General features: G+C 41.8%; 2 long non-coding RNA genes across 2 annotated transcripts in view; one reads left to right on the forward strand and one right to left on the reverse strand.

Moving 5' to 3' along the window:
- The window catches only part of LOC119565768, a 135,968-nt gene that overhangs the window by 75,295 nt on the left and 35,581 nt on the right, over positions 1 to 25,092 (forward strand). The window contains exon 6 of the long non-coding RNA XR_005224652.2: positions 9,640 to 9,868. This is a non-coding gene — a long non-coding RNA (uncharacterized LOC119565768). The remainder of the gene's footprint in view (positions 1 to 9,639; positions 9,869 to 25,092) is intronic.
- LOC114019826 overlaps positions 5,109 to 25,092 on the reverse strand; it is a 182,571-nt gene continuing 162,587 nt past the window's right edge. The window contains exons 9-12 of the long non-coding RNA XR_006286776.1: positions 23,210 to 23,277; positions 22,905 to 23,121; positions 22,304 to 22,465; positions 5,109 to 6,612 (exon numbers count right to left, since the gene is read on the reverse strand). This is a non-coding gene — a long non-coding RNA (uncharacterized LOC114019826). The remainder of the gene's footprint in view (positions 6,613 to 22,303; positions 22,466 to 22,904; positions 23,122 to 23,209; positions 23,278 to 25,092) is intronic.

Genomic DNA, 25,092 nt, shown 5'->3' on the forward strand with positions numbered 1-25,092 from the left:
GTCCGGCCCACAATAATTCCATTGACATATTAACGTGTTTGTTTATTTAATATTTTGCTCCTTGGAACAACTTCATCAAATGCACATCTTAGGTATCCAGTATTACAATATCATAGGTGACTACCTTTCAAATACTGTAATATGATACACTTAAAGACACATTGTCAGGTGAAATTTGCCCCTAAATGTAGGTCTTCTAAAAACAAGTTTCTTCAAAACCTTAGACATGTTTCTATGACATATTATATAAAAATCCAATGTAAACATTTTTATAAACCAATAAACGTTCTCCTATAGTATTTGCAACCCAAACATTGCAGGTTTGTGCTACAGGGTGAAAACCAGAATGTGAAATTGATTAGTTACTGGGAGAGAGGTTCAAAATTTCCAAAGGGATTTAGGAGAACAAGTCTCATTCACTTTCAACAGAATTTATATTCTTACATTATTTTGTCATATTTGAAAATCCCACATGCGGATTAGAAATAAAAGTGAAATTCATTAGTCTGGTTTTATTGTCCAAATTGAGAGAAAAGTAAACAAGCGGCTCAGTTTTAATGATCTGCAGGATTATTCATAGTATTCAGAAGGATTTTAAAAAAATTAATTTGTGAGCAGATTTTTTTTCACAGGCATAAATGGCAGGTAGGCACTGAACTGCCATATGTGCTTTTGAAGATCTCCCCGCTGATTTCTAACCTTGCGTGTTTCCTTTCATTTAAAGCGGCAGAAAACACAGAGCAGTCAGAATTTCAGGTTGCCTCCTGCCTTCTGTAACTAAAGCATCCCTTTTAGTATGAAACTTCTGTTTGTTTTAAGATTTTTGCTTATTGTACTATATTATGACATTAATCTAATATGAATGTTATGGATCATTCTGGTTAAAAGTGAAGATGGATTTATCCAGGGGGTTCTCCCTGGAACTGGAGTGCTGCCTTGTTCTTTGTAAACATGTCATAGAAATAAGTAATAAACCAAATCAATTTGATTTTGTTTAGCAGAGATTTTGTGTCACAACCATCGCATTCAAACTGATTTTTGTTAGAGGCTTGAAAAGTGTGTGTGTACGCGCTGTAGATGTCTGTGGAAATTAATTGTGGTTATTTTGCATGCAAATACCCCAAAGGTCTGCATGCTCTGTCATGCAGGAAAGAGAGCAGCAATCACAGTCATTTACACAGAACATTATATTAAGGGGGAAGTCCTGCTCCATTGTGCAAAGCCCAAATAAATGGGCTTTGCATAGACCACCAGCACAAGGGTTATGGGGAAGGACTCCTCCTCCGAACATCAGAGCAGTCAGTCCTATTATAATAAAAAATGCTCCTAGCCTTATGAAAATGACAGTATTCTGCAATAATAACTCCAAACACCATTGCAGTGTTTTGCAGCGTTACAATAGAATTAAGTAGTGCTTTCAGTAGGGACAGATTAGCTAAGAAATAGCTATAACTAACATTAAAGCTGCCTTTTTAAAACCTGTCAAAGCAGGTTCTGGTACATAACCCTTTGTCCGTTATATTCTGGGTCAAGACAGTGGCTACAACTGCCATTGCACCACATTGCAGCAGTGGGGGATCTCACAGGCAGGACAGGGCTCCTATGATATACTGCATATGTGCACCAACATTAGGAATGAGGATTCTGGACTAAGAGCAAGAAAGAACCATTCCCAGTCTCATCCAGTTTGTCAAGGCCCTGATCCTCTTATTGACTTTAATGAAAGTTGAAGGCTCTCAGCACCACACAGGACTGGACCCAGGTAGCGTAGCTGTCTGAAATAAACAGACTAGCACTGAATCATTAGTGCAACAACTATCTACTTTAATGTCATGTGCATTCTTCTTGAAGCCTGGTCAAATCTTGGTGCCAAAGGGCTGCTGAGCATTGTAGCAAAGGGAAAAGTATATTTTACTACCAGATTTTAGAAGACTCCTATCCCCACCTAAGGCCAGATTAACTCTCCTGTGGGCCCGTGGCTATTAGGTTTTGTGGGGCTCCTGTATACAAGTCTTTTTCCTGGGAGGGAGTTTGGTGCAGGAGGGGTCTGGGTGCAGGAAGGGGATTCTGATCTGGGGCAGGGGGTTGCGGTGGAGGAGGGGGTGTGAGGTGCAGGCTCCAGCCGGGAGGTGCTTACCACAGGCGGCTCCCGGCCGGCAGTGCAACAGGGCTCAGGCAGGCTGCCGGCCTGCCTGCCATAGCCCCACGCCGCTCCCAGAAATGGCTAGCTCCTAGCATGTCTCTGCGGCCCCTGGGAAACCAGCCAATGGGAGCTGTGAGGATGGTGCTGGGGATGGGGCCGCAGAGACGTGCTAGCAGCCAGCCACTTCCAGAAGCGGCGTGGGGCCATGGATGCAGGCAGCCTGCCTGAGTGCCCCGCTGTGCTGCAGGACTTTTAGCGGCCCAAGGTTGGAGATCACTACCTGTGATTTATTTTTGCGGGGCCCCCTTGAGCTGGGGCCCTGGGCTTCAGCCCCGAAAGCCCCTGCCTTAATCCAGCCCTGTCCCCACCCAAACCAAAAATTGTTTCTAAACAATATTTTTCTCTTGAGGATTGAACAAAGGACCCGAGTGATTCATGGGTATGTCTGCACTGCAATCTGAGATGCGATTGCAGCATGAGTAGACATATTTGTGCTCACTTTGCCCACACTAGCTAAAAATAGGAGTGCAGATGCAAAGTCAGGGACTTCAGTGCAGGCTCTACGAGTATGCTGGGGACCTACGTGGTGGCTCTCCTGTGCCATCACATCTATACTGCTATTTTTAGCCATGCTTGTATAGATATGTCTATTCATAGTGCAATCATCCTTTGCATTGCAAAGTGGACATATTCTGTGAAACAAGGTGGTACACTCCTGCAGTTACAAGGGGGAGTCTGTGCAATGGAAACACAACAAATAGTTCAAGTGAAAAAATACCAAAGGACTAAGACTAAAATGATATTTTTCACTTTCTTTTTTGGTTACAAAGACAATGGGAGATTGGGATAATCAAAGAATACAGGATCAGGCCCCAAAATAGCAACCTCTTCATCGCTTCTCTCTGATAGGCTTGCTGTTTTGTGCCTTTTCACTCAGTGTGGAAATACAGTACATAATAACAGCCAGCTCTTGTGGTCCCATTTTAATCCAGGGAGTTTTACCTGAGGAAGGACTCAGCATGGACTGCAGGCTTTGGCCCTTAGTCTTCAAGTAAGTGTAAGATTGTAAGAAACCTTAAAAAGCCTGGATCCTTCAGCCAGCAAAGTAAAACAGGATTTCCAACCTCCCTAGCAATCCACATCGTACTAACTAGCTCTGTCAGCTGTAGCAGAGCTGTTAAGGGAATATTGAGCTCCTGCAGAATTTGGCATGTAATATCAATTCAAAGTTGTTCAGGGACTGTAGTAATCACCTTCCTTGTTATTTCCCAGTGGGATCACTGGAGGAATGTTAGAAATGAAGAGAATATTTCCATTTCTCCTGGTCACCCATCAACTGACTATTGAAGCTCATCAGCTTAACTGGTTTTCAGGTTTCTTTCTCATAGAGAAGGTTACCAAATGCTGGTGTTTGAAAAGAGTTTCCAGTTTCATTACAAAGAAATGATACTTTCACCTGCAAACCTATGCAGCCAAATTTTCAGGAGTACTGTCTGTACTCATATCTCTGCCTTAATTCTAGGGTTCCCATCCTGAGACCCCTGGTGCCTGATTATCAGAGATGCCGAGGACCCACATCTCCTATTGATGTGAATGGCACTATTGGCTTGAGGACAGCTTCTCGGGTCCTTGGACTGTAAACACGTTGATTCTCTTCACTTAGGGCTATGTTGTGACTTGGAACACATGCCTGGAGAGGGCAAGTAACAGCCCCTCTTACATCTCTGTGCAGGTCACCCAGACCTTGGGTGCAGTTATGCAGGAGGAAGCACCCACTTATTCTCCCCACACAGTAGAAGGTAAGGAGATTCAGCAAATGGACAGTCTTCGGGTGTGTCCAGGCTGCATTCAGAAGTGTGATTGTAGCACATTAGGTATACCTGAGCTAGCTTGGATGAAGCCATGGCAGTATGGGCAGCAGCATGGCCTAGCCACTTGAGTACGTACCGAGGGGCCTGGGGGGCTTGCACAACCCATGCTGCCACCTGTGCTACCACAGCTTCACTGCTGTTGTTATTTGGGTTAGCTAGATCAAAGCTACCGCAGGTACGTCTGCCCATGCTGCAGCCACGCCGCCACTTAGAAGTGCAGACACACCCTTAGCTCTGCCCCCGCCACTCATGTGCTAGCTAACTGGTGTTGCAGTTTTGCGGTTGGTCCTTATTAACACCAATGACTTGCCATCATGGAGCGAAGAGGAGGCAGGGAGGGAACTGTAACTTAGGGGGGCATGTCAGGGCCACAAGCCTCTTGGGGCAACCCTTTATTCAGGGCTGTGCCTAAAGCCACAATTTAGTCCTTAACAGATAATAAACAACTGTAAAAATAACCTGCTAAAGTGTTTGCAGAATCGGGACCTAAGGCTAGATCACATTTAAAGAGGACTCCCTCCCTGCAGGAAACCTGAAGTCTGTAAAATTGAACAGGGAAAGCCTTAGAAACCATTAACCATTTCCTGAAGTCTCTTCTCATTCCTGACTTGCTTGAAACTCTCACGGAAGTTAGCAGCATTGTGCCTGACTGAGGGTGGGATTTTCTTTCACTGTGTGGGTTCCAGGACTCGAGAATGTGCTCCCCACCTTGGGCTGAGAGAGCTCAAATTTGGTGACCTCCTGGGTGTGCTGCAAAAACCATGTGTTTGACAGTGGGGTTGGAGAAGACTGAGGGTATTATGATAAAGGGGCAGAAAGGAGTTTCCTGTTGGTGGCTGAGCTCCTGCTGAAATGATTATTTTAATGCTGCTGAGATGGAATCACACAGCTAATGGTTTATTAGTGCACTTAGAGCCTTGGATCGGTGCCTTTTTAGTGCTTATTTAAATCTAAATAAGTGTGTTAGGTACCAAACTTCCATTGAAACTCAGTGGGATGAAGGAGCATGTTTTGCAGGAGTGCAGTCCTGGCTTTCAGCGTGAGCCAGGCCTTCTGGAAAAGTAAGAGCTGCCCAGGAAGTCTGTATATTTTTAAACAGAACTTAAAGCTGGACTCAGTTAGGAGTTCCTTATTTCAACACTCTTTTAACAGGCTGGGAGGAGGGGTAGAGAGGAGGGGAGGGGAACAGATTGAGGGATAAATTTAGTATTTTATTTTCCAAACATGTCTGATATAAAATATGCTCCCTCACCCCAGCCGGCATTTGCTGAAGTTAAACAAAACCACATGAACAGCATATCATCCACTGTCCATTTCTGCTTAATGAGGCATCTGCCAGTAGATCAGTTAGCACAAACATTTATTCATTCGTCATTTCACTGACCAGTCAACCACAAAAACATAACTGACAGTTAAATGGTGCAGGAGGTGAGACCGACAGGTTAGCCAGGCTTGGGATGCTGCCAGGAATGCCACACTGTAACAAGAAGGCTCCTGAACAAACACCCTATGAATTGAAGCTGAGCTGGAAGATACGGTTTATACTGATGTTAATTATACGAGGCAGCTCGGCATGTTAGTACAGTATATTTCACCATGTCTGTTTCAGACTCTGCCTTCGTGTTCATCTCCTCCCTCTTTTAAAATCCAATCATTGAATTTAGTGTCTGCATTTAGGAATGTCAAGGCCCATCATTTGCAGCTCTCCAAAGCCAAAAATAGGGGCTTTTACACACTGTTCTGCACTGAGAACTGTGCGTAGCCTCAAGTGAAGTGTTTGGAGCCTCCATTCCTGGATTCAGTTCCTCATGGTCTTTCATCGTCGGGGGAGAGGGGGATTTTGAGGAAATACTGTGCCTACTACAGTGGTGATGGGTCGGGAATACGTGTGGATGGATTTGAACGTTTGTGTATCAGCTGCTGCCACATATTGGAGTTGTTTTTTCCAAGCGTCTCCAGGGATTGTTTGATGAATTTTCTTAAGATGTTTGTATGTGGGAAGATACATTGGGATGTCAAGACTCCAAACTGGGTAACAAATCTGAACAATGCAGAGCTAATTGCCACGGGAAAATGCTCTCTCTGTACATCACTTGGCTCCCACATGCACTTGGTCGCTATGCAGTGACCAGGCTAGCCTAGCTGTGAGGAGAGGCAGAGACAAACTAAGACAAAAGTGATTATTTTAAATGTTGAGAACTTTACAAGGGAAAACCCAAATATTGTACCAGGAGCATAAATAACATAGAATATTGTCAAGTACTTACTACTTACAATAATAAACTATAGGTTACTGGCACATTTATCTTCGCGAGCTTTGTACACACTGCTCTTCCTCACTCTGTGCAGTTAATACCAAATGTATTGTTACTAACAAGAACAAAAGATTACTCAACAATGTACTGTGTCACTTCAGAGAAGAATCAGCTTTTCCTATCCTGGGCTGTAAATCCAATCCCATTCTTGCTGTCCTGTTCTTTGCTCCTCTGGCTTGAAGTGCTCCTTTAGATCCAATGTTCCTGTGGCTGTACCTCTTTTCACCAAGTTCATCCACAAGCGGGGTCCTCACTTGTGTGCTAGGCACCTTTTACCTGCGTTCTATCAATAGATGTTCACACAGTCAGTCTTGCTGTTTGTATCCTGTAGGGCCTTTGAGGGTGAGCCTCTTGTTTATTGTTTTCATCTCACACAGATTTCTGATCAGTTCCCTATTTCACCAGTTATATTTCCTTTCACTTTTTTGCCTTGATACTCTCTCTCTGGTATGTCTGAAGATCTTACTTCTCTAACAATGTCTGCTCACAGAGCCAGGTCTGTTTTTTTTTTTCCCCCTGCTTCTCATGATCCCGAAACCTTTCCTATTTTTCCTCCTCCTCACTTCCCAGTCCCCTGCTTTTATCCTCCTGTTCTTTTTTTATTTTGTCACCTCACCTTCTACCCCAGCTCGTCTGCTAGCTCAGCATCCAGACCGCCTTCTCTTGCCCAGCTCTGGCTTTTGGGTGGATTCTGAGCCCCCTCCCCAGCTTGAGTGGCCCTTTTCTTGGCTGTCTCTCTCCCCAGGGACAGCATCCGAGGTTGATGCACCACAGCTGCAGCAGGTGCTAGTGCTGGGCTACTAGCTATTGTGCATTAACATTTTTATTAGTCTAATACTTCTGTGCAGGTTATATAATCTACATAATATCTGGACAGACAAAAGCGTCTTATAAACATGCTGAATCCAGATTCACCCCTATTGGGTGCCTGTGGATTTCACTACTGTACATTAAGTACTAGCGCCCTGCAGCATAGTGTGATGTAACACAACCTGAAGTATCCTGTGATGTGCATATTTAAAGGGAAAAACACTTTTCCCCTGTTAGGGGCTTATTCCTTCACCCGCTTACTTCCCTGGTCCTTCTCACATGAACAGAGAGCAACAATACCCAAAGTCCAAAGGTGCAAACAATTCGATATTTATTGGGGTGAACTTCCAGCAAGCATGATTCCAGTTTCCTTCCTTAGTGTCCCCCTTCTCAGCTCTGACACCACAGAGCATTACCTGTGTCCCTGTTCCCATCCCCCCCTTAGCAAAACATGATTCCAATTTCCCCCCATCTCCCACCTTACTTCCTGATTGACTACAGACTGTATAGTAAAACTTGAGTTCTGCTTAGCTATACCTTCACCAATCATTTTACTGAAATTTAACTAACCAATCCTAACATATTGTAACATGATTATTTAACCAATTATATCCCACCACCTTAATTAGTTTACACCCAGCAAAATTAATTGTACAGCAGACAGAAACAGTCACAGAACCAGACAAAGATTATACAGACAAACAATAGGGAAATGGAGACTACAATGATAGAACAACACAGAAAGGAAGATTTCACATCCCAGCTATTGATAAGTGAGTTCTTGCCAGACAGGATGCTGTCATACTAAGTTTCCTTTTACATTTTCTAGGCACTTCCCTTTCTCTTGAGGTGATAGGTATTATTATCAGGACAGGATTGTATTCCTAACAGCCCAATAGCACCTTATTTCAATGAGACTAGTTTGGAATGTAAAGATGTGACCGGTCGCTTCCCAGTTTATGGCTGCCTCTGCAGCTTAGCCTAAGAACAGGGCCTCAGACTGTCACAGTGAGAAAAGGCCTTATACAGTCAGACAGTGATTTTGATTCTCTCTTTTATACCTCTAGAACTAGCTAAGTGATAAGAATACACCTAAATTCTTAGAGTATAGGCCTTTACAGACAGGCCTGAATATCTATATCCTAACATCCCCAAGGAAGACTCAACTATGCAAGCCGTTGAGCACCTTCCCTCCTATTGACATGAATGGGATTGGAAGGCATCTCTCACTCTGCAGGACTGGGCCCAAAAGCATGGCCACCGCCATAGGACTTCCCCGTAGAGTACACATGACTATAATTCTTTGAAAAAGGAAGAAATGGTGCAGCCAGGGGCCACTATCGCCATCCGCCAGTGTTCTTTTCTAGCACTGTAGCTGGGCTTGTTGGTAAATCTGGGACAGCTACTTTTTGGGCAGATGCACCATAGTAATTAAATTGCTAGGATTAACACAAACGAGAGATGTACAATGTTCATGATTGAGTCAGAAGTGAGATTTTTACATTGAGTAGACCTGAGCCTCGCCAAGGGAGGGCTGATACAGCAGGGAGCTAAGCACCTTCAACTCCCACTGATGTCAACTCGGGTCGAAGGTGCTGAGCACCTCGTATTATTGGGCCTTCATTTCTGAGACAAGGTGAGAATGATATCCCATCACCAAGGGCTTGATGTTGTTACCATTGACTTCACACTACTAAAGCCTTGCAGGAGTGGGCACTTCTGACTGCAGCAAAGAGACTGCCAAAGTAAAGTGATGGTAAGATACTGGGCTTGTGCTAGAACTTTCCAAATTGCAGACAAGTGTGCAGTTGTCAGAGAGCAGTTTTTTTGCTTGTATCAGGACTGCCAGGTCAGCCCCACTAGTTTGTACAATATGTACAGTACAAACATTGACCCATGCATTTTCAAAGCATTGCACGGGGTTTTACTGAGCAAGTGGCTTTGACATTAAGGGAGTCTCTGGGCAACCCTTTAAAAATGTACATGTCAGAGCTGAGGCTTTCACTTCATTCTTAGCTGACCCAATTGTTCCTAGGCATTGAAGCACACATGATATATAACATCTGGCACTCTTCGGAGACCCCTACAAACAGTGGCCGGAAAGGAGTGAGTGAGAGAGAGAAGAATGTGAAGTTTATTTAACTCTGAATATTTGCTGATGGCCAGTTTGTCAAATATTATTTGGAATTTTCTCTTTAATTTCCTTAGGTTTTGATATAGCGGCACTTTAAAAAAGACCAATAGACAGACACAGTATCAGATTCTTTTCTGCACTGTTTGCACCTCCTGTTATATGCTCAAGTGAATTTGCAGCACTGTATTTGAACACTTTCCCCCACACAAATCTGAGAACCAAAATGCAAAGCCCCTCTTTGCAGATTGCATGGAGCTTCATAATTTGATTGTCCCTCATTTGTGTCTAATGCTTCAATGTCTCTCTTTTTGTCCATTCCTCCAGTTGCAACAATCTCAAATACCCATTTGTCCTCTTCTCTCACAGATCCCTTTGTGTTTTCTCTGATGCTGTGCCTCATGCATGGAAAACCCTCCCTAATCTGAAAGGTACTACTACCTTATTCCCCTCAAGATCCACTGCCTCTGTGATGGCTACAAGAAATCACCAAGCGGTTGGCAAGATTGAACCACAGTTGGAGATAATTGATCTTCAGTATTGCCAAGTCTAGTGGCTTATTGGTGTTGTTTCTTGATGCCCCAGCTCCTCGAGTCATGTAAGTAATTGAGAATCTGAACATTCATCGGGTGAAGGGGAAAGTACTGGATATTATCGATTTTTAGGTTTAAAAAAATCTAAAACATTCAGAGTCATCAAGCTGTATATATAACTAACTTGTATAACTGCATCGCTTTTAGCTTCTTTCCCACTCTCTTCTTATTACTTACTACACTTACTATTCTGTGTTGTTTCAAATGACAGCTAAATCATAGAATCATAGAAAATTAGAGTTGGAAGAGACCTCAGGAGGTCATTTAGTCCAAGCGCCTACTCAAAGCAGGACCAACACCAACTAAATCATCCCAACCAGGGATTTGTCAAGCTGGGCCTTAATAACCTCTAAGGATGGAGATTCCACCACCTCCCTAGGTAACCCATTCCAGTGCTTCACCACACTCCTAGTGAAATAGTTTTTCCTAATATCCAACCTAGACCTCCCCCACTACAACTTGAGACCATTACTCCTTGTTCTGTCCTCTGCCACCACTGAGAACAGCCGAGCTCCATCCTCTTTGGAACCCCCCTTCAGGTAGTTGAAAGCTGCTATCAAATCACCCCTCATTCTTCTCTTCTGCAGACTAAACATCCCCAGTTCCCTCAACCTCTCCTCCTAAGTCATGTGCCCCAGCCCCCTGATCATTTTCGTTGCTCTCTGCTGGACTCTCTCCAATTTGTCCACATCCTTTCTGTAGTGGGGCCCCCAAAACTGGATGCAATACTCCAGATATGGCCTCATCAGCGCTGAATAGAGGGGAATAATCACTTCCCTCGATCTGCTGGCAATGTTCCTACTAATGCAGCCCAATATGCTGTTAGCCTTCTTGGCAACAAGGGCACACTGCTGACTCATATCCAGCTTCTCATCCACTGTAATCCCCAGGTCCTTTTCTGCAGAACTGCTGCTTAGCCAGTCGGTTCCCAGCCTGTAGCAGTGCATGGGATTCTTCCATCCTAAGTGCAGGATTCTGCACTTGTTCTTGTTGAAGATTTCTTTGGCCCAATCTTCCAATTTGTCTAGGTCACTCTGGACCCTATCCCTAACCCTTTTGTTATATGTAGCAAAATTATCCTATAGCCATATATGAAGCATAGTGTATGGTTAAAATGCATTGTGAATGAAACTCATGCTAGAGACTCTCATGAGACTAAGTATCCTGAACAATATAAGCACAATTAAGTGGACAGCTCCCTCCAGCCATGCATGTGAAGCATGCCATGTGAACTGAGATATGTGAGTACAGATCAAAAAAGATTAGGAGGACACCTTTGATCCATTTTTCCCCACTGCTACAGTAGGTGACACTGATCTGTCACTTTTTGTTGAAACTAAAATATATTTGTAGTAGAGCAGGCTGCAAGCTGGGATCATGGAGGACTGATTCACCGTTCTATTATTCCAGCTGCATGACTCTGTAATTCTATTGATTTCACTGGGGTTGCATCATCAGTAGAGCTGATTGGGAATTCTTTGAAATGGTTTTCATCGAAAATGGTGATTCATTGAAACCACAACTTTTCATGGTTTTGAGGAATTTCTCAACTCGATCCATGTTTGGCAGGGAAAAGTTTCAAAATGGGACATTTTCTAAACAAAAAAAAGTTGGGTTTTTCATTTCAAAATGACTTCATTTAGAACAGAGGTAGGCAATCTGTGGCATGCGTTGCCAAAGGTGGCAGGCGAGCTGATTTTCAGTGGCACTCACACTGCCCAGGTCCTGGCCACCGGTCCGGGGGGCTCTGCATTTTAATTTAATTTTAAATGACGCTTCTTAAACATTTTAAAAAGCTTATTTACTTTACATCCAACAATAGTTTAGTTACATATTATAGACTTATAGAAAGAGACCTTCTAAAAACATTAACATGTATTCCTGGCACGCCAAACCTTAAATTGGAGTGAATAAATGAAGACTCGGCACACCACTTCTGAAAGGTTGCCAACCCCTGATTTAGAAATTTAAGCTAATTAGCGTAAAAAATGGTCAAAATCAAAACCAAACGCTTCAAGATTATTGAAATGAAACATCTGAATTGACCCAACCTGATTTGTTTATCTCCTCTCCCCAGCCCTGCCAACTGTTTGGTTGTGAACATTTTTAAGGTTGAAACTTTTCATTCCAAGTCAGGGCAAAATTCTTTTCATAATCCTGACAATTTTCATGGGATGGAGAAACCAGTTCCTGTCTAGCTCTACTTGGCAATGATATTAGTATAATCTGATGGTCCTGTATTTGAACCCAGTTACCTTCCCCAAGCTCTCCTGAATACTGGGCATGTTTGGAGCCAGTGCCACATTCAGACTTTGCATCTCTGCCCTTCCTATAGAGTTGGTGTCAACATAGAGCTTTATGCTGCAATATCACAGCTTGGTAACATCAGGAATAGCTGTAAACGGTTTGAGTTCAGAACTGCTATTAGGAGATAGTGCCAACAGCAAGCACAGCCAGGCCAGATGGAATGGGAAAGTTATCTCTTGTGCACTGGAGAAATGGAAGCTGATGAAACATATATAAATATTAAAGCAACAGACAACAACTAAAATCTACCCAGCACATTACTCATCAATAGGCCTTTCAGCACTGCAAAATGCAAGTAAAAGGTACATCATGGTTTTCATTAAAGAATTAGGCTTTGTCTACATAAAACTGGGAACTGGGATTGTTTAGTCTGTGGAAGAGAAGAATGAGGGGGGATTTGATAGCTGCTTTCAACTACTGAAAGAGGGTTCCAAAGAGGATGGATCTAGACTGTTCTCAGTGGTAGCTGATGACAGAACAAGGAGTCATGGTCTCAAGTTGCAGTGGGGAGGTTTAGGTTGGATATTAGGAAAAACTTTTTCACTAGGAGGGTGGTGAAACACTGGAATGCGTTACCTAGGGAGGTGGTGGAATCTCCTTCCTTAGAAGTTTTTAAGGTCAGGCTTGACAAAGCCCTGGCTGGGATGATTTAATTGGGGATTGGTCCTGCTTTGAGCAGAGGGTTGGACTAGATAACCTCCTGAGGTCCCTTCCAACCCTGATATTCTATGATTCTACATTACAAATTACTTCGGCATGCCTTATGTCGCTCAGGGATGTGAATAATCCACACCCCAGAGCGACGTAAATTACGCCGACCTAAGCGCCGGCATGGACAGCGCTATGTCGGGGCGAGAGCTTCTCCTTCCAACATAGCCACCACCTCTCCCGGAGGCAGGCGTTATTAAGCCAATGGGAGAGCTCTCTCCTGTCGGCTTAGAGTGTTTTCACCAGAAGCGTTACAGTGCTGTAGTGTAACCATAGCCTTAGGCTCAGGGAATAGCCCGATTACTAGGATAATAGTAACACAAACATTATGAATAAAGACATAAATATTCAGTAGCCTCAGACTGACATGTTGCTTTAGATCAGTGGTGGTCAGTCTGTGGCGATTGGGAGTTGTGGAAAGCAGTGCGGGGCCGCAGGGACACGCTGGCCACCGCTTCCCGCAGCTCCCGTTGTCTGGGAACAGTGAACTGTGGCCACTGGGAGCTGCAGGCAGCCTTGCAAATGTAAACAAACTGGCAGCCTGCCAGCGGATTACCCTGACAGGCTGCAGGTTGCCCACCACTGCTTTAGATTCATGCCTAGCACCAGAAAAACTTCCCTCTGGTGTCATCAGTTTTCATTCTTTCTTTATTTCTCTCCTCCCTCATCCCCCCCAGTGTGCATGACCTGCTACTCCTGAGTATATCGATGTCAGTTAACGTGGTACTTTAGTCAATATGGTTCTTCCCACTGGGCAATGACACAGGAATCAAACTGAGTTCTGCATAACCACACGCAACTTCCAGTCAAATCACTCCAAACCAGCTCACTTCATGCTGATTTTGGTACAAGAATTGTAAAAGCTTTTATTTTTAAAAAAGTGTTGTTTTTTTAAAATGGGAATGATTTAAATGGATATAGACTACTCTAACAATCAAAATGTGAACTAATTGGCTATATATATGTGCCCCAGTTTGGAAACAGGAACTAAAGTAAGCTTTCTTGTGAAGAAGCATGGTCCAGTGGTTAGGGCACCAACCTAGGAGTTGGTCCCGTTCAATTCCCTGCTCTATCATGTGCTTCTTGTGTGACAGCCTTTTCGTTCCCCATCTGTAAAATGGGAATAATGGTACTTCCTTACCTCTCAGGGGTGTTACGATGATAAATATATTTAAGATGATGAAGTTCTTTGAGATCTACTGATGAAAAGCACTATGTCAGAGCTAGGCATTATTATATCTGAAGTGCACATTCGGATGCACTATAGGAGCAGGGGTTCTTAGATAAATCTATCCTTAACTAGGATAGTCTCCTTGTTAAGGCACAGTGCTAGGAGTCAGGAACAAAAGTCTCATTTGTGGATCTGCAATTGTCTTCTTGTGTGACTGGCAAATGTAGGTCACCTCTCTGTGCTTCAGTTTCCCCATCAGTAGAACAGGGATAATAATAGTTGCTTACATCATTGAAGTTTTGTGAGGCTGACTTCATTATTGTCTGAGCATCTCAGCTGGAAAGTACTAGGAAGAGCCCAGTATTAGAGATTATTTAAATTCTGTAACATGCTTAGGTCTTTAATGATTAATGTGAACCCTCCCCCTCCGCCCCACAAGCTATTGCGGTGATGTGTCACCTGCTGTTGGCCATTTTCTCTAAGCGCACGTCATTTGATTTACTTTTGATTTTGCTGAAATTTTGTCAATTTTGCTGTTGCTGAGACTGGGGTGGTCCACAGGTCAGCAAAGGTCTGAGTAGAGTGTATAAGAGAGGGTACAGCAAATGTACTGGTAGAGAGTGAGAGAGAGTAGCAGTGTGGAAAACATACAGGGTGTGTCTAGCATGCAAAGAAGTTACCCAATGTTCTGTAGTAAAGGAAGTGAGTCCACACGCATGAAGGAACAGGTCCAGCATTATTTTGTTGGCAGAGCTCCAGCAGCCTGCTTCATAGTGCATCACCTTATGCATTACTGGCAGATTCAACCAGTAGCACTAAGATACTTAGGTTCTCACTGTAAATTCACACCACTGCATCAAATGCTAATAGGAAGGAAATTCTACTCTCCCCCGACATGACCCCTCCAGCAGGGGTGAGCAATAAGAGAACGGTGCATTCCTGTATCCCTCTATAGTGTTGATCAGAACTGGTCGAACTATTCATTGTGAATTTAGTCTTGGTTTTGGCCAGTAAACTGTTCAAGAACTGATCTTGATTTTTTTTCAAACATATTTGTTATTCTTCAAACAGTTTGGATTAATCATTGTCACATTTATACTGTATCTCACAACTCAGAACTATTTGCTGTGGCTCTCCACTGATGGTCATTTGGGATGTGCCGTTGGTCTCCTAAATCTCATGGTATTGTTTCTGCTCCCTGAATACATAAATTAAATGTTTTAAACAAGAGAATAATTAACATAGACTAGAGGATAATGCAGCTCCTTTAGGCACTTTTCACACAAATAATCATTCAGGCTAGAATTCACCACTCTTTTAGAGTTTGTGATCATTTTCACTTATGCTCATTGGCTGTCTGAATATTCACTAGTAAAACATGTCTCCAGAAATTATAGCCAACCAAGCTTACTTGGTGCTTTTATTTTCAAAAAATGTTTATGAATCTATTTTCACCCTCTTAATTTTTACTATTCAACCAGCTGTAATGGTGTTGATAAGGGAAAGAAAGAAGATGATCGTTCAAAACTGTCTGGAACTAAAATTATGGTAGAGGAATGTTTACAAATGTTGACACCTTTTCCTGTGTCACTTTAATACCCCCAATCTATTATGTGTTTTATTATTTTAAAAAACCATATGGACAGCTGGCAATTTGTCACCCATCCACCCACCCGGTGCTGTGATGCCCTCAGATATTAGAAAATAGTATAAATTCAGAATCAGGCCAGGTGAGGATAGAGATGGCTATGACACAACTGTTTCCCCCATTCCCTGCCCAGAGGTAGCTGAATTTTGGAGGTGTATGAAATGATGGTTTTAACAGAGTTACATTAGTGAATCAAGCCTTAAGTCTATCCAACATTCTTTTCTATCAATCATATCATATCATAACATTCTATTCACTAAAAAGGTTAATTGTGACCAGATGCTGAACACAATTTATATTAACAACAAGGGGGAAGGAACACAAGCCAGAATAGGGAAAGAACAGTTTAAAGAATACTTGGAAGTTAGATGTATTCTAGTCCCTGATGAATTTCACCCTAGGGTACTTAAGGAACTAGCTGAAGCAATCTTGGAACCATTAGTGATTATCTCTGAGTACTCATGGAAGACAGGTGAGGTGCCAGAGAAATGAAGAAAGTACTATATTGGCCTATCTTTAAAAGGGGAACAAAGAGGACCTGAGGAATTATAAAGGCCTAATTTCAATTCCTGGAAAGATACTGGAACAAATTATCAAAAAATCAGTCTGTAAGCACTTAAAGGATAATAGGGTGATAAATAATAGCCAGCATGGATTTGTCAAGAATAAATCATGCCAAACCAACCTAATTTCCTTCTTTGACAAGGTTACTGGCCTAGCGGATGGGGAGGAAGCAGTAAATGTGGCATATCTTGATTTTAGTAAGGTTTTTGACAAAGCCCCACATGACCTTCTTATAAGCAAACTAGGGTAATGTGGTCTAGATGAAATTACTATTAGGTGGGAGCACAGCTGGTTGGAAAACCATACTCAGAGTATTTATTTGCTGTAAAATTGGGAGGATGTATCTAGTGGGGTCCTGCAGGGGTCAGTCCTGGGTATGATACTAGTCAATAGTTTCATTAATGACTTGGATAATGGAGTGGAGAGTGTGTTTATAACATTTGAAGAGGACACCAAGCTTGGAGGGGTTGCAAGCACTTTGGGGATAGGATTAGAATTCAAAACTATTTTGACAAATTGGAGAATTGGTCTGAAATCAACAAAACAAAATTCAGTACAGACAACTACAAAGTACTTAGGAAGGAAAAATCAAATGCACAAATACAAAATAAGGAATAACTGGTGAGGCTATAGTACTGTTGAAAAGAATCCGGGGGTAATAGTGGATCACAAATGAGCCAACAATGTAATACAGTTGCAAAAAGCTAATATTCTGGGATATATTAATTTGAGTGTTGTATGTAAGACATTGACAGTAACTGATCTGCTGTATTCGGCATTGGTGAGGTTGCATTTGGAGCACTGTGTCCAGTTTTGGGTGTCACACTTTAAGAAAGATGTGGACAAACTTGAGAGAGTCCAGAGGAGAGCAACAAAAATGATAAAAGGGTTAGAAAACCTGACCTCAGAGGAAAGGTTTAAAAAACCTGGGCATGTTTAGTCTCGAGAAAAGAAGAGTCAGGATGGGACCTGAAAACACTCTTTAAATATTTTAAGGGCTGTTAGAAAGAGGATGGTGATCATTTGTTCTCCATGTCCGCTGAAGGTAGAAGAAGTAATGCACTTAGTCTGTAGCAAGGGAGATTTAGGTTCGCTATTAGGAAAAACTTTCTAACTATAAAGAGCGTTAAGAAGTGGGATAGGTTACCAAGTGAGAGGGTGGAATCCTGAAGGTTTTTAAGCACAGGTTAGACAAACATCTGTCAGAGCTTATCCAGTTATACTTGGTCCTGCCTCAGCACAGGGAGATGGACTAGATGACCTCTTGAGGCCCCATCCAGCTCTACATTTCTATGAGTCTGTATGCCTCTGAAATCAGTGATGCCTCTTTTACCAACCCTCAGTGGCAGAAGGTCAGATACTGACTTTTCACTGAAGCGAACTACTGATGTATTCCTAGATTTTTAAAGTGAAAAGGGAACAGTGTCTAGTCTGAGCTGCTGCATAACACAGATCATAGAATTTAACCCAGTAATTCCAGTTTCAAGCCGATAAAATATGGTTAAACTAGAGCACACATAGAAAGACACCTCATTTTAATTTAAACTCTTCCAGGGATGGAGAATCCACCACATCACGTGGTAAATTATTCCCATTTTTCATGTTTCTTAATCCCTGTTGATAGCACTGATAGTGAAAGATTTGTGCATGTCATGTAATACAGCTGCCTCCACAGCAGGCTAATGGAAGAGAGGGGCAGCTCATCATCTGATGCCGGTGACAGTGAATTACAGAAAATAAAGTTTTCAGAGTAGCAGCCATGTTAGTCTGTATCTGCAAAAAGAAAAGGAGGACTTGTGGCACCTTAGAGACTAACAAATTTATTTGAGCATAAGCTTTCGTGAGCTACAGCTCACTTCAAGTATTCATCTTTTTTTAAATCCCGGATGATACAGTAAGTGGATCAGCTGCTGTCCTTGCTTGTTAGCTCCAGGCAGCAGCTGCAGGGCTTCTATCTTTTTGGATGTGATAAAAATAACGTTCTGCTCCCTCATAATCATTAAGAACCCATAGCCTGTTTGCTAGAGCTTCAAGTGCCTGTTTCCAGGCCAAATGTCAAGCCGGGTTATATTCTGTTGACCTATATTCCCTTGCAATTTCAACTGATTTATTACAGTAGTTATTCTTCACTTTTACATTGTTAAACACTTGTTTTATTTCACACTGTTGCTGGGAGGCACAGGTCCTGCTCCCTGCTGGTATCCCATTGGTGTTAGCTGTCGGAAAGTGGGCATGCCCACACAGCCCCACTCTCTGCCATGCATCAGCTCCTGAAACTCTCCAGGAGCAGAGTGGGTGCACATGCTGTATCCTCTCCTGGGATGGCAGAGCTCAGCTCTATATTCACATGAGGAATTCTAGCTAGGTAGAGTGTCGCCCACTAATATGATTTGTGCTTGCAAATGGCAGGATCTAGCCCTAAGTCTATGAAGCCAACAGGTGGGAAAGAGGACAGGTCTATGGATATCGTGGATGAGCTTCTAAATGTTGAGAGGGGTTTCCATACCAAACTTCCAAATCTTTTGAGAGTCACCGTCACAGCATGAGCTGTGGGACCTTGGGTCCAACCTCTCCTGTGCCTGGTTTATTTTCCAGATCAAGGGAATTAGGGCTAAGCCTGTTAGGAGATATAAGGGGCAACTTGTGCTCACCCTAAGGGGGATAGCTGGCAGGAGGAACACTATGCTGCTCTCTATAAACCAGGCTCAGGGGAAGGACTAATGGTGACTCCTTGCCAGGTAGGGACTTGTGAAGGAGCTAGGAATGGGCTAAAAAAGAGGCCTACAGATGAGCTACAGCAGGACCTATGGGAGAGGTTTGTATACTGGGGGAGCCAGAGAGGTGGCACTGAAGTTATGAAATGGCCCTGGGAAATAGAGAAACAGGGCAGCTTTGAGTCTGAGGATTGAAAGTTTACTACTGGTGTGCTGTAATAGAGGGAGGGCACGCATCCCATTTCCCCCCCTCCCCCATGCACCCATAGTGCCATGCACAGAGGATGTGTGGGAATGCAAGGGGGAAAGGAAATGTATAGAGGGCTGGTGGGACACAGCCAGGAAAAAGCCAGGAAATCACCTGAGAGCCTGGAAAGGGCCACACTGTCCTACAGAGCTCAGAAGGGAGCAGAAAAACATTAGGGCTGTCGCGTGATTAAAAAAAGTAATCCCGATTAATCACACTATTAATCACACTGTTAATAATAGAATACCATTTATTTAAATAATTTGGATGTTTTCTACATTTTCAATATATTGATTTCAATTACAACACAGAATACAAAGTGTACAGTGCTCACTTTATATTTATTTTTGTTTACAATATTTGCACTGTAAAAAAACAAAATAGTATTTTTCAGTTCACCTCATACAAGTAAGCAATCTCTTTCTCATGAAAGTTGAACTTACAAATGTAGAATTATATACAAAAAAACTGCATTCAAAAATAAAACAGTGTAAAATTTAAGAGCCTGCAAGTCCACTCAGTCTTACTTCTTGTTCAGCCAATCGCTTAGACAAACAAGTTTGTTTACATTTGCAGGAGACAATGCTGTCGGCTTCTTGTTTACAATGTCACCTGAAAATGAGAACAGATGTTCTCATGACCCTGTTGTAGCCGGCGTCGCAAGATATTTATGTGCCAGATGTGCTAAAGATTCATATTTCCCTTCATGCTTCAACCACCATTCCAGGGGACATGCGTCCATGCTGATGACAGGTTCTGCTTGATAACAATCCAATTAGTGCGGACCGATGCATGTTCATTTTCATCATCTGAGTCAGATGCCACCAGCAGAAGGTTGATTTTCTTTTTTGGTGGTTCGGTTTCCGTAGTTTCTGCATCAGAGTGTTGCTCTTTTAAGACTTCTGAATGCATGCTCCACATCCCGTCCTGATCAGATTTTGGAAGGCACATCATATTCTTAAACCTTGGGTTGAGTGCTGTAGTTATCTTTAGAAATCTCACATTGGTACCTTCTTTGTTTTGTCAAATCTGCAGTGAAAGTGTTCTTAAAAGGAACAACAAGTGTTGGGTCATCATTTGAGACTACTATAACATGAATTATATGGCAGAATGTGGGTAAAACAGAACAGGAGACATTCAATTCTTCCCAAGTAGTTCAGTCACAAATTTAATTAACACATTATTTTTTTAACGAGCATCATCAACGTGGAAGCACATCCTCTGGAATGATGGCCCAAGCATGAAGGGGCATATGAATGGTTAGCATATCTGGTATGTAAGTACTTTGCAATGCCGGCTACAAAAGTGCCACGCAAATGCTTGTTCTTATATACAATGGCACCAGAAAGTGAGAAGAGGGCAGCATAAATGTAAACAAACTTGTTTGTCTTCGCGATTTGGCTGAACAAGAAGTAGGACTGAGTGGATTTGTAGGCTCTGAAGTTTTATATTGTTTTGATTTTCAGTGCAGTTATGTAACAAAATAAATCTACATTTGTAAGTTGCACTTTCACGATAAAGAGATTGCACTACAGTACTTGTATGTGGTAAATTGAAAAATACTATTTCTTTTGTTATTTTTACAGTGTAAATATTTGTAATAAAAATAATATAATCTTTGATTTCAATTACAACACAGAATACAATATATATCAAAATGTAGAAAACACCCAAAATATTTAATAAATTTCAATTGGTATTCTACTGTTTAGCAGTGCGATTAAAACTGCGATTAATTGTGATTCAATTTTTAATCACGATTAATATTTTTAAATTAATCGTGTGCATTAACTGTGATTAATTGACAGCCCTAGAAAAAATGTTTTGTTTAGTTGGCCTTTTGTTTCCCCCTATAAAGGGGAAACCTTTTGCTTAGGCCAGAGGTCCAGAGCTCTGAACTCCCACTACCAGTCTCTGTCGAGAGGGGAACAGAGGCATGAGCCATGTCTCTATGCTGTGGGAGGTGAACCGCTTACAGTCACCCGTTGTTAGCAGTGATCAGACAATGCTGATCATGAAAGTAACACAGTGAGCTGAAGTCTCTTCCCCTTCCTTCCCCATTTTATTGAAATAGCCAAGTCTAGGGCAGTTCTGTTGATGGAATCTGCTTATTGCCTGTAATCTTTACATTTTCAGTAAAACAGCATTGGCCCTGGTCTTCAATCTTTCCATTGGTTTGCATGGAAATGAGTCACTGAAATATTAACAATCATTTCCAATGACAGAAATGCATAGCTGCTGGTGCATAGAGGAATCATAGAAGAGTAGGACTGGAAGGGACCTCAATATGTTATCTAGTCCAGTCCCCTGTGCACAAGGCAAGACCATTCCTGACAGGTGTTTGTCCAACCTGTTCTTATAAACCTCCCATGATGGAGATTCCACAACCTCCCTAGGCAATTTATTCCAGTGCTTAACTACCCTGACAGCTAAGAAGTTTTTCCTAATGTACAACCTAAACTTCCCTTGCTGCAATTTAAATCCATTGCTTCTTGTCCTATCCTCAGAGGTTAACAATATTTTTATTCGTGTTACATTTGTCAATATACAAAGAGCAAAGCATGTACTTTCTTTATTGCAGTTCTCTTTTATCTCAAATTACTCTTTTTAGAAGGAGAGGAAAGTCACCATAAGAGCACTGTGAAAAGGAGTACTTGTGGCACCTTAGAGACTAACCAATTTATTTGAGCATAAGCTTTCGTGAGCTACAGCTCACTTCATCGGATGCATACTGTGGAAAGTGTAGAAGATCTTTTATACACACAAAGCATGAAAAAATACCTCCCCCCACCCCACTCTCCTGCTGGCAATAGCTTATCTAAAGTGATCACTCTCCTTACAATGTGTATGATAATGTATCCTCCATTATAGACTGAAGCATCACTGAGAACAAAATGCCTCACTGTGTCTTTAGACATGAGAGCTTTTAGATATTTAAAGGTGCAGTACACCACAAACAAAGGCTTAATAGCTACATACGCCACAAATAGGTATGTTCTTCAGATTTATTTATTAATGGACCCAAATCTCCCCTTAGACGCACCCATGGAACTTGGCCCATGTGCCGCAGAAGATACTCACTTCCTTCCTAGGTTTCTCTTCACTGATAGTTGTTTGTTAATTGTGACTGTTTGAGAATCTGTCCATCATGTCAGTTTTTCAGAAACCAAGCAGGAAAAGCCAAGCTCCTCTTTTGGCCTTTAAGAGAGTGCCTAAGTCTTTTTTTCCAGCAGCCCAAGTTCACTGTGCAGAAAACATAAAGCATTTTTCTTAGTAAATTCCTAGCATATTTTCCTAGTAAACATTTGAAGAAAACTCAAACTTTCCGCCTGTGTCCAGAGGGAAGTTTCTAGCTGTTATCATTTTGCTATGCCTTTGTGCAGAAAAGAGCAGATTTCTGAAGCAAGCTGACTCTAATGTTCAGGCCATACACTAATTTGTATGCAAGGGCCTCTCTTTTTACCTATGGACAGTTCTAAACTGTTCTTTAACAGGCTAGTGCTTACATAGACACTGGTCTTATTTGCATGCTCTTACACCATAAGTGCATGCAAATATCGTATTCTAAAATATCTAGTGTATTATCACATTGGTGTGCTGTGGATGAATACAGTATTTTAAACCCTCTTGTCTATCTCCAAGCCATTGTTTTATGTCTGTAGTGGTGTGTAATCCTTAATACCTTGAAATTGGTAAACTTTGCCAGTGGTTCCTTCAGTCAGTAGGTGAACATGGATTTTTCTTTTTCAGTTGGGGAAGAGATATTAGGCCTAATTCTTCTCTGTTATATCAAAGAAAACTTGGGAGTCACTCCAGTGGTTTCAGTGGATGGCACAGGAAGTAAGTCTGGGCAGAACATGACCCATACTCCCTACTTCACACCTAGACTTGAAAGTTTGCTGTAGAACGGCACAACAAAATCTCTATTAGATATTTTTCATAAGTGCCAGATTCTATCAGACATATTCCCAATGAGTAGAAACTTACTCTGTAGTTAGTTCACTGATTGCAACAGGACTTCAAAAACTTTTACAACTGTCTTCATTTTATTTGCCCTGGAAGGAAGAAGAAAATGAAATTCATCAGGCTCCAAAATGGAAAACTTGGTTTCAAAATGAAATTTTTCTTTTGCTTTTCAACAACAACAAAAGAGTTTGTTTCCTCCTTTTCCGCATTTTGCCATGGAATGCAGTGGAATGAATGACATGTGTGGGATGTGTGTGTGTGGGGTGGGGTTCTTATATCTTCCCTTTTGTTTTTTCAACTATGGAAAAGTTAGAGTGGGAAAAGAAAAAAGTGGGTGGGCGGACACCTCCCTAGACATCAATTAATTTTGTTGGATTCAGTGGCAAAAAGGAAAACAAAATTTGATTAAAAAAAAAAAAAGACACAAAACCAAACAGAAAACTTCAATTAAAAAATAAAATAAAAATCTTTTTATGTTGCAATTGCCCACCAATTTCATTTAAAACATTTTCCTGCAAATTTTTAAAAATGTTTTGACTAAACACCATTTTTTTGAGTGGGGGTTTGCAAATGCCACGCCAGTCTGTCCACCTCACCAACAAACTCCTTACCAACATGTCAGTCTAAGCTTTGACTTGCAGCTAACCATCCATGAACTTCTGGTCCTGAGTTCCCCAGAGGTCTCTCTTTGCAGTGTCCAATTCCTGTCACTGGACACACAGAAATGAACCCAGTCCACTGTCTCCAAAGAGACAGAATAAATGCCAACCTGCTGGATCAGCTGAGGATGCTCACTTTACTTTAATATAACAGCAAGGAGATGGTTTAGAGTAAAACTAAGAATAAGTTTACTAATAAAGAAAAGAGATTTAAGTGATTATAGTTATTGGTCGTTCCTGCCCCCCCCCCCCCCCCCCAAATCTGAACCCTGGAGATTTGTTTAAATCTTTGCTGGTGACCTGATGGAGATTTTCTTCAACTCCGTACATGAAGAACTTTGTCACAAGATATATTGGCCTTGATGGACTTTTCATAGTGCAAAGTACAGAGCTGAGCCTTACCTTTGTTCTAAGAACTCTCTGAATGAAATTCGCCCTTGTGCAAGGAGCCAGCACAAGATCTCTGCTAGAGTTGGGCAAAATTTTTCAACTGAATAATTTTTTCACCAAAAAATGCAGTTTGGGGACAATGAGAACTATTTGTGAACACAGATTGAATAGTTTTGGCCAAATGAAATTAAGATCTTTTTTTTAAAAAAAGTGAAAACTGTTTGTTTTGACATTTTCAAACTGAAAAATTGTGATTTTTTGTTTTGAAACATTCTGAAAACTGTCACTGTTTTGTTTGAAATTTAGCTAGATTTTTGAGGGGCTTTTCAAGGGTAAAAATACCACCTGGAAATATAAATAAATGAAATACTAAAACAGTTTATTTTCAGGTCAAAGGAAACATTTCTTTTAACCCAAAACAATTTTTTTTCTAGATTTTTCTGTTTCAGTCACCATGCAAACAAACAAAAAAATAAATTATTTACTGAGCTCTCATCTCTGCACCACTTAAATTCCCCTTACAGGGTTAAATGGGATTCAAAAGGACAGAAGAACTTGTGCTGTCCCTCTGTACAGGGGTGAATTTCACCATCATGTGTCCTGCCTCAGGGAGGACATGGAGTGTCTGGAGCCGGAGTTGGACTTCAAGTACAGTATTACATGAACATTTGTAGCCTTTGCATCCCTGAAGTATTCCTTACTACAGTGTACATAAGGCACTGGTCTGATGTTTATAAACTCTGCATGTTACAGACACATTCAGCTTCAGCAAAAGACTATGAACTTCGTGGTGCTTATAAACTCTGTTGGTGTACAGCTGTGCTGGCAGAGTCTGTAAACTTCAGCCAAACAAGC

Source organism: Chelonia mydas, chromosome 1 (genome assembly GCF_015237465.2).
Source record: "Chelonia mydas isolate rCheMyd1 chromosome 1, rCheMyd1.pri.v2, whole genome shotgun sequence".
Lineage (NCBI taxonomy): Eukaryota > Metazoa > Chordata > Testudines > Cheloniidae > Chelonia > Chelonia mydas.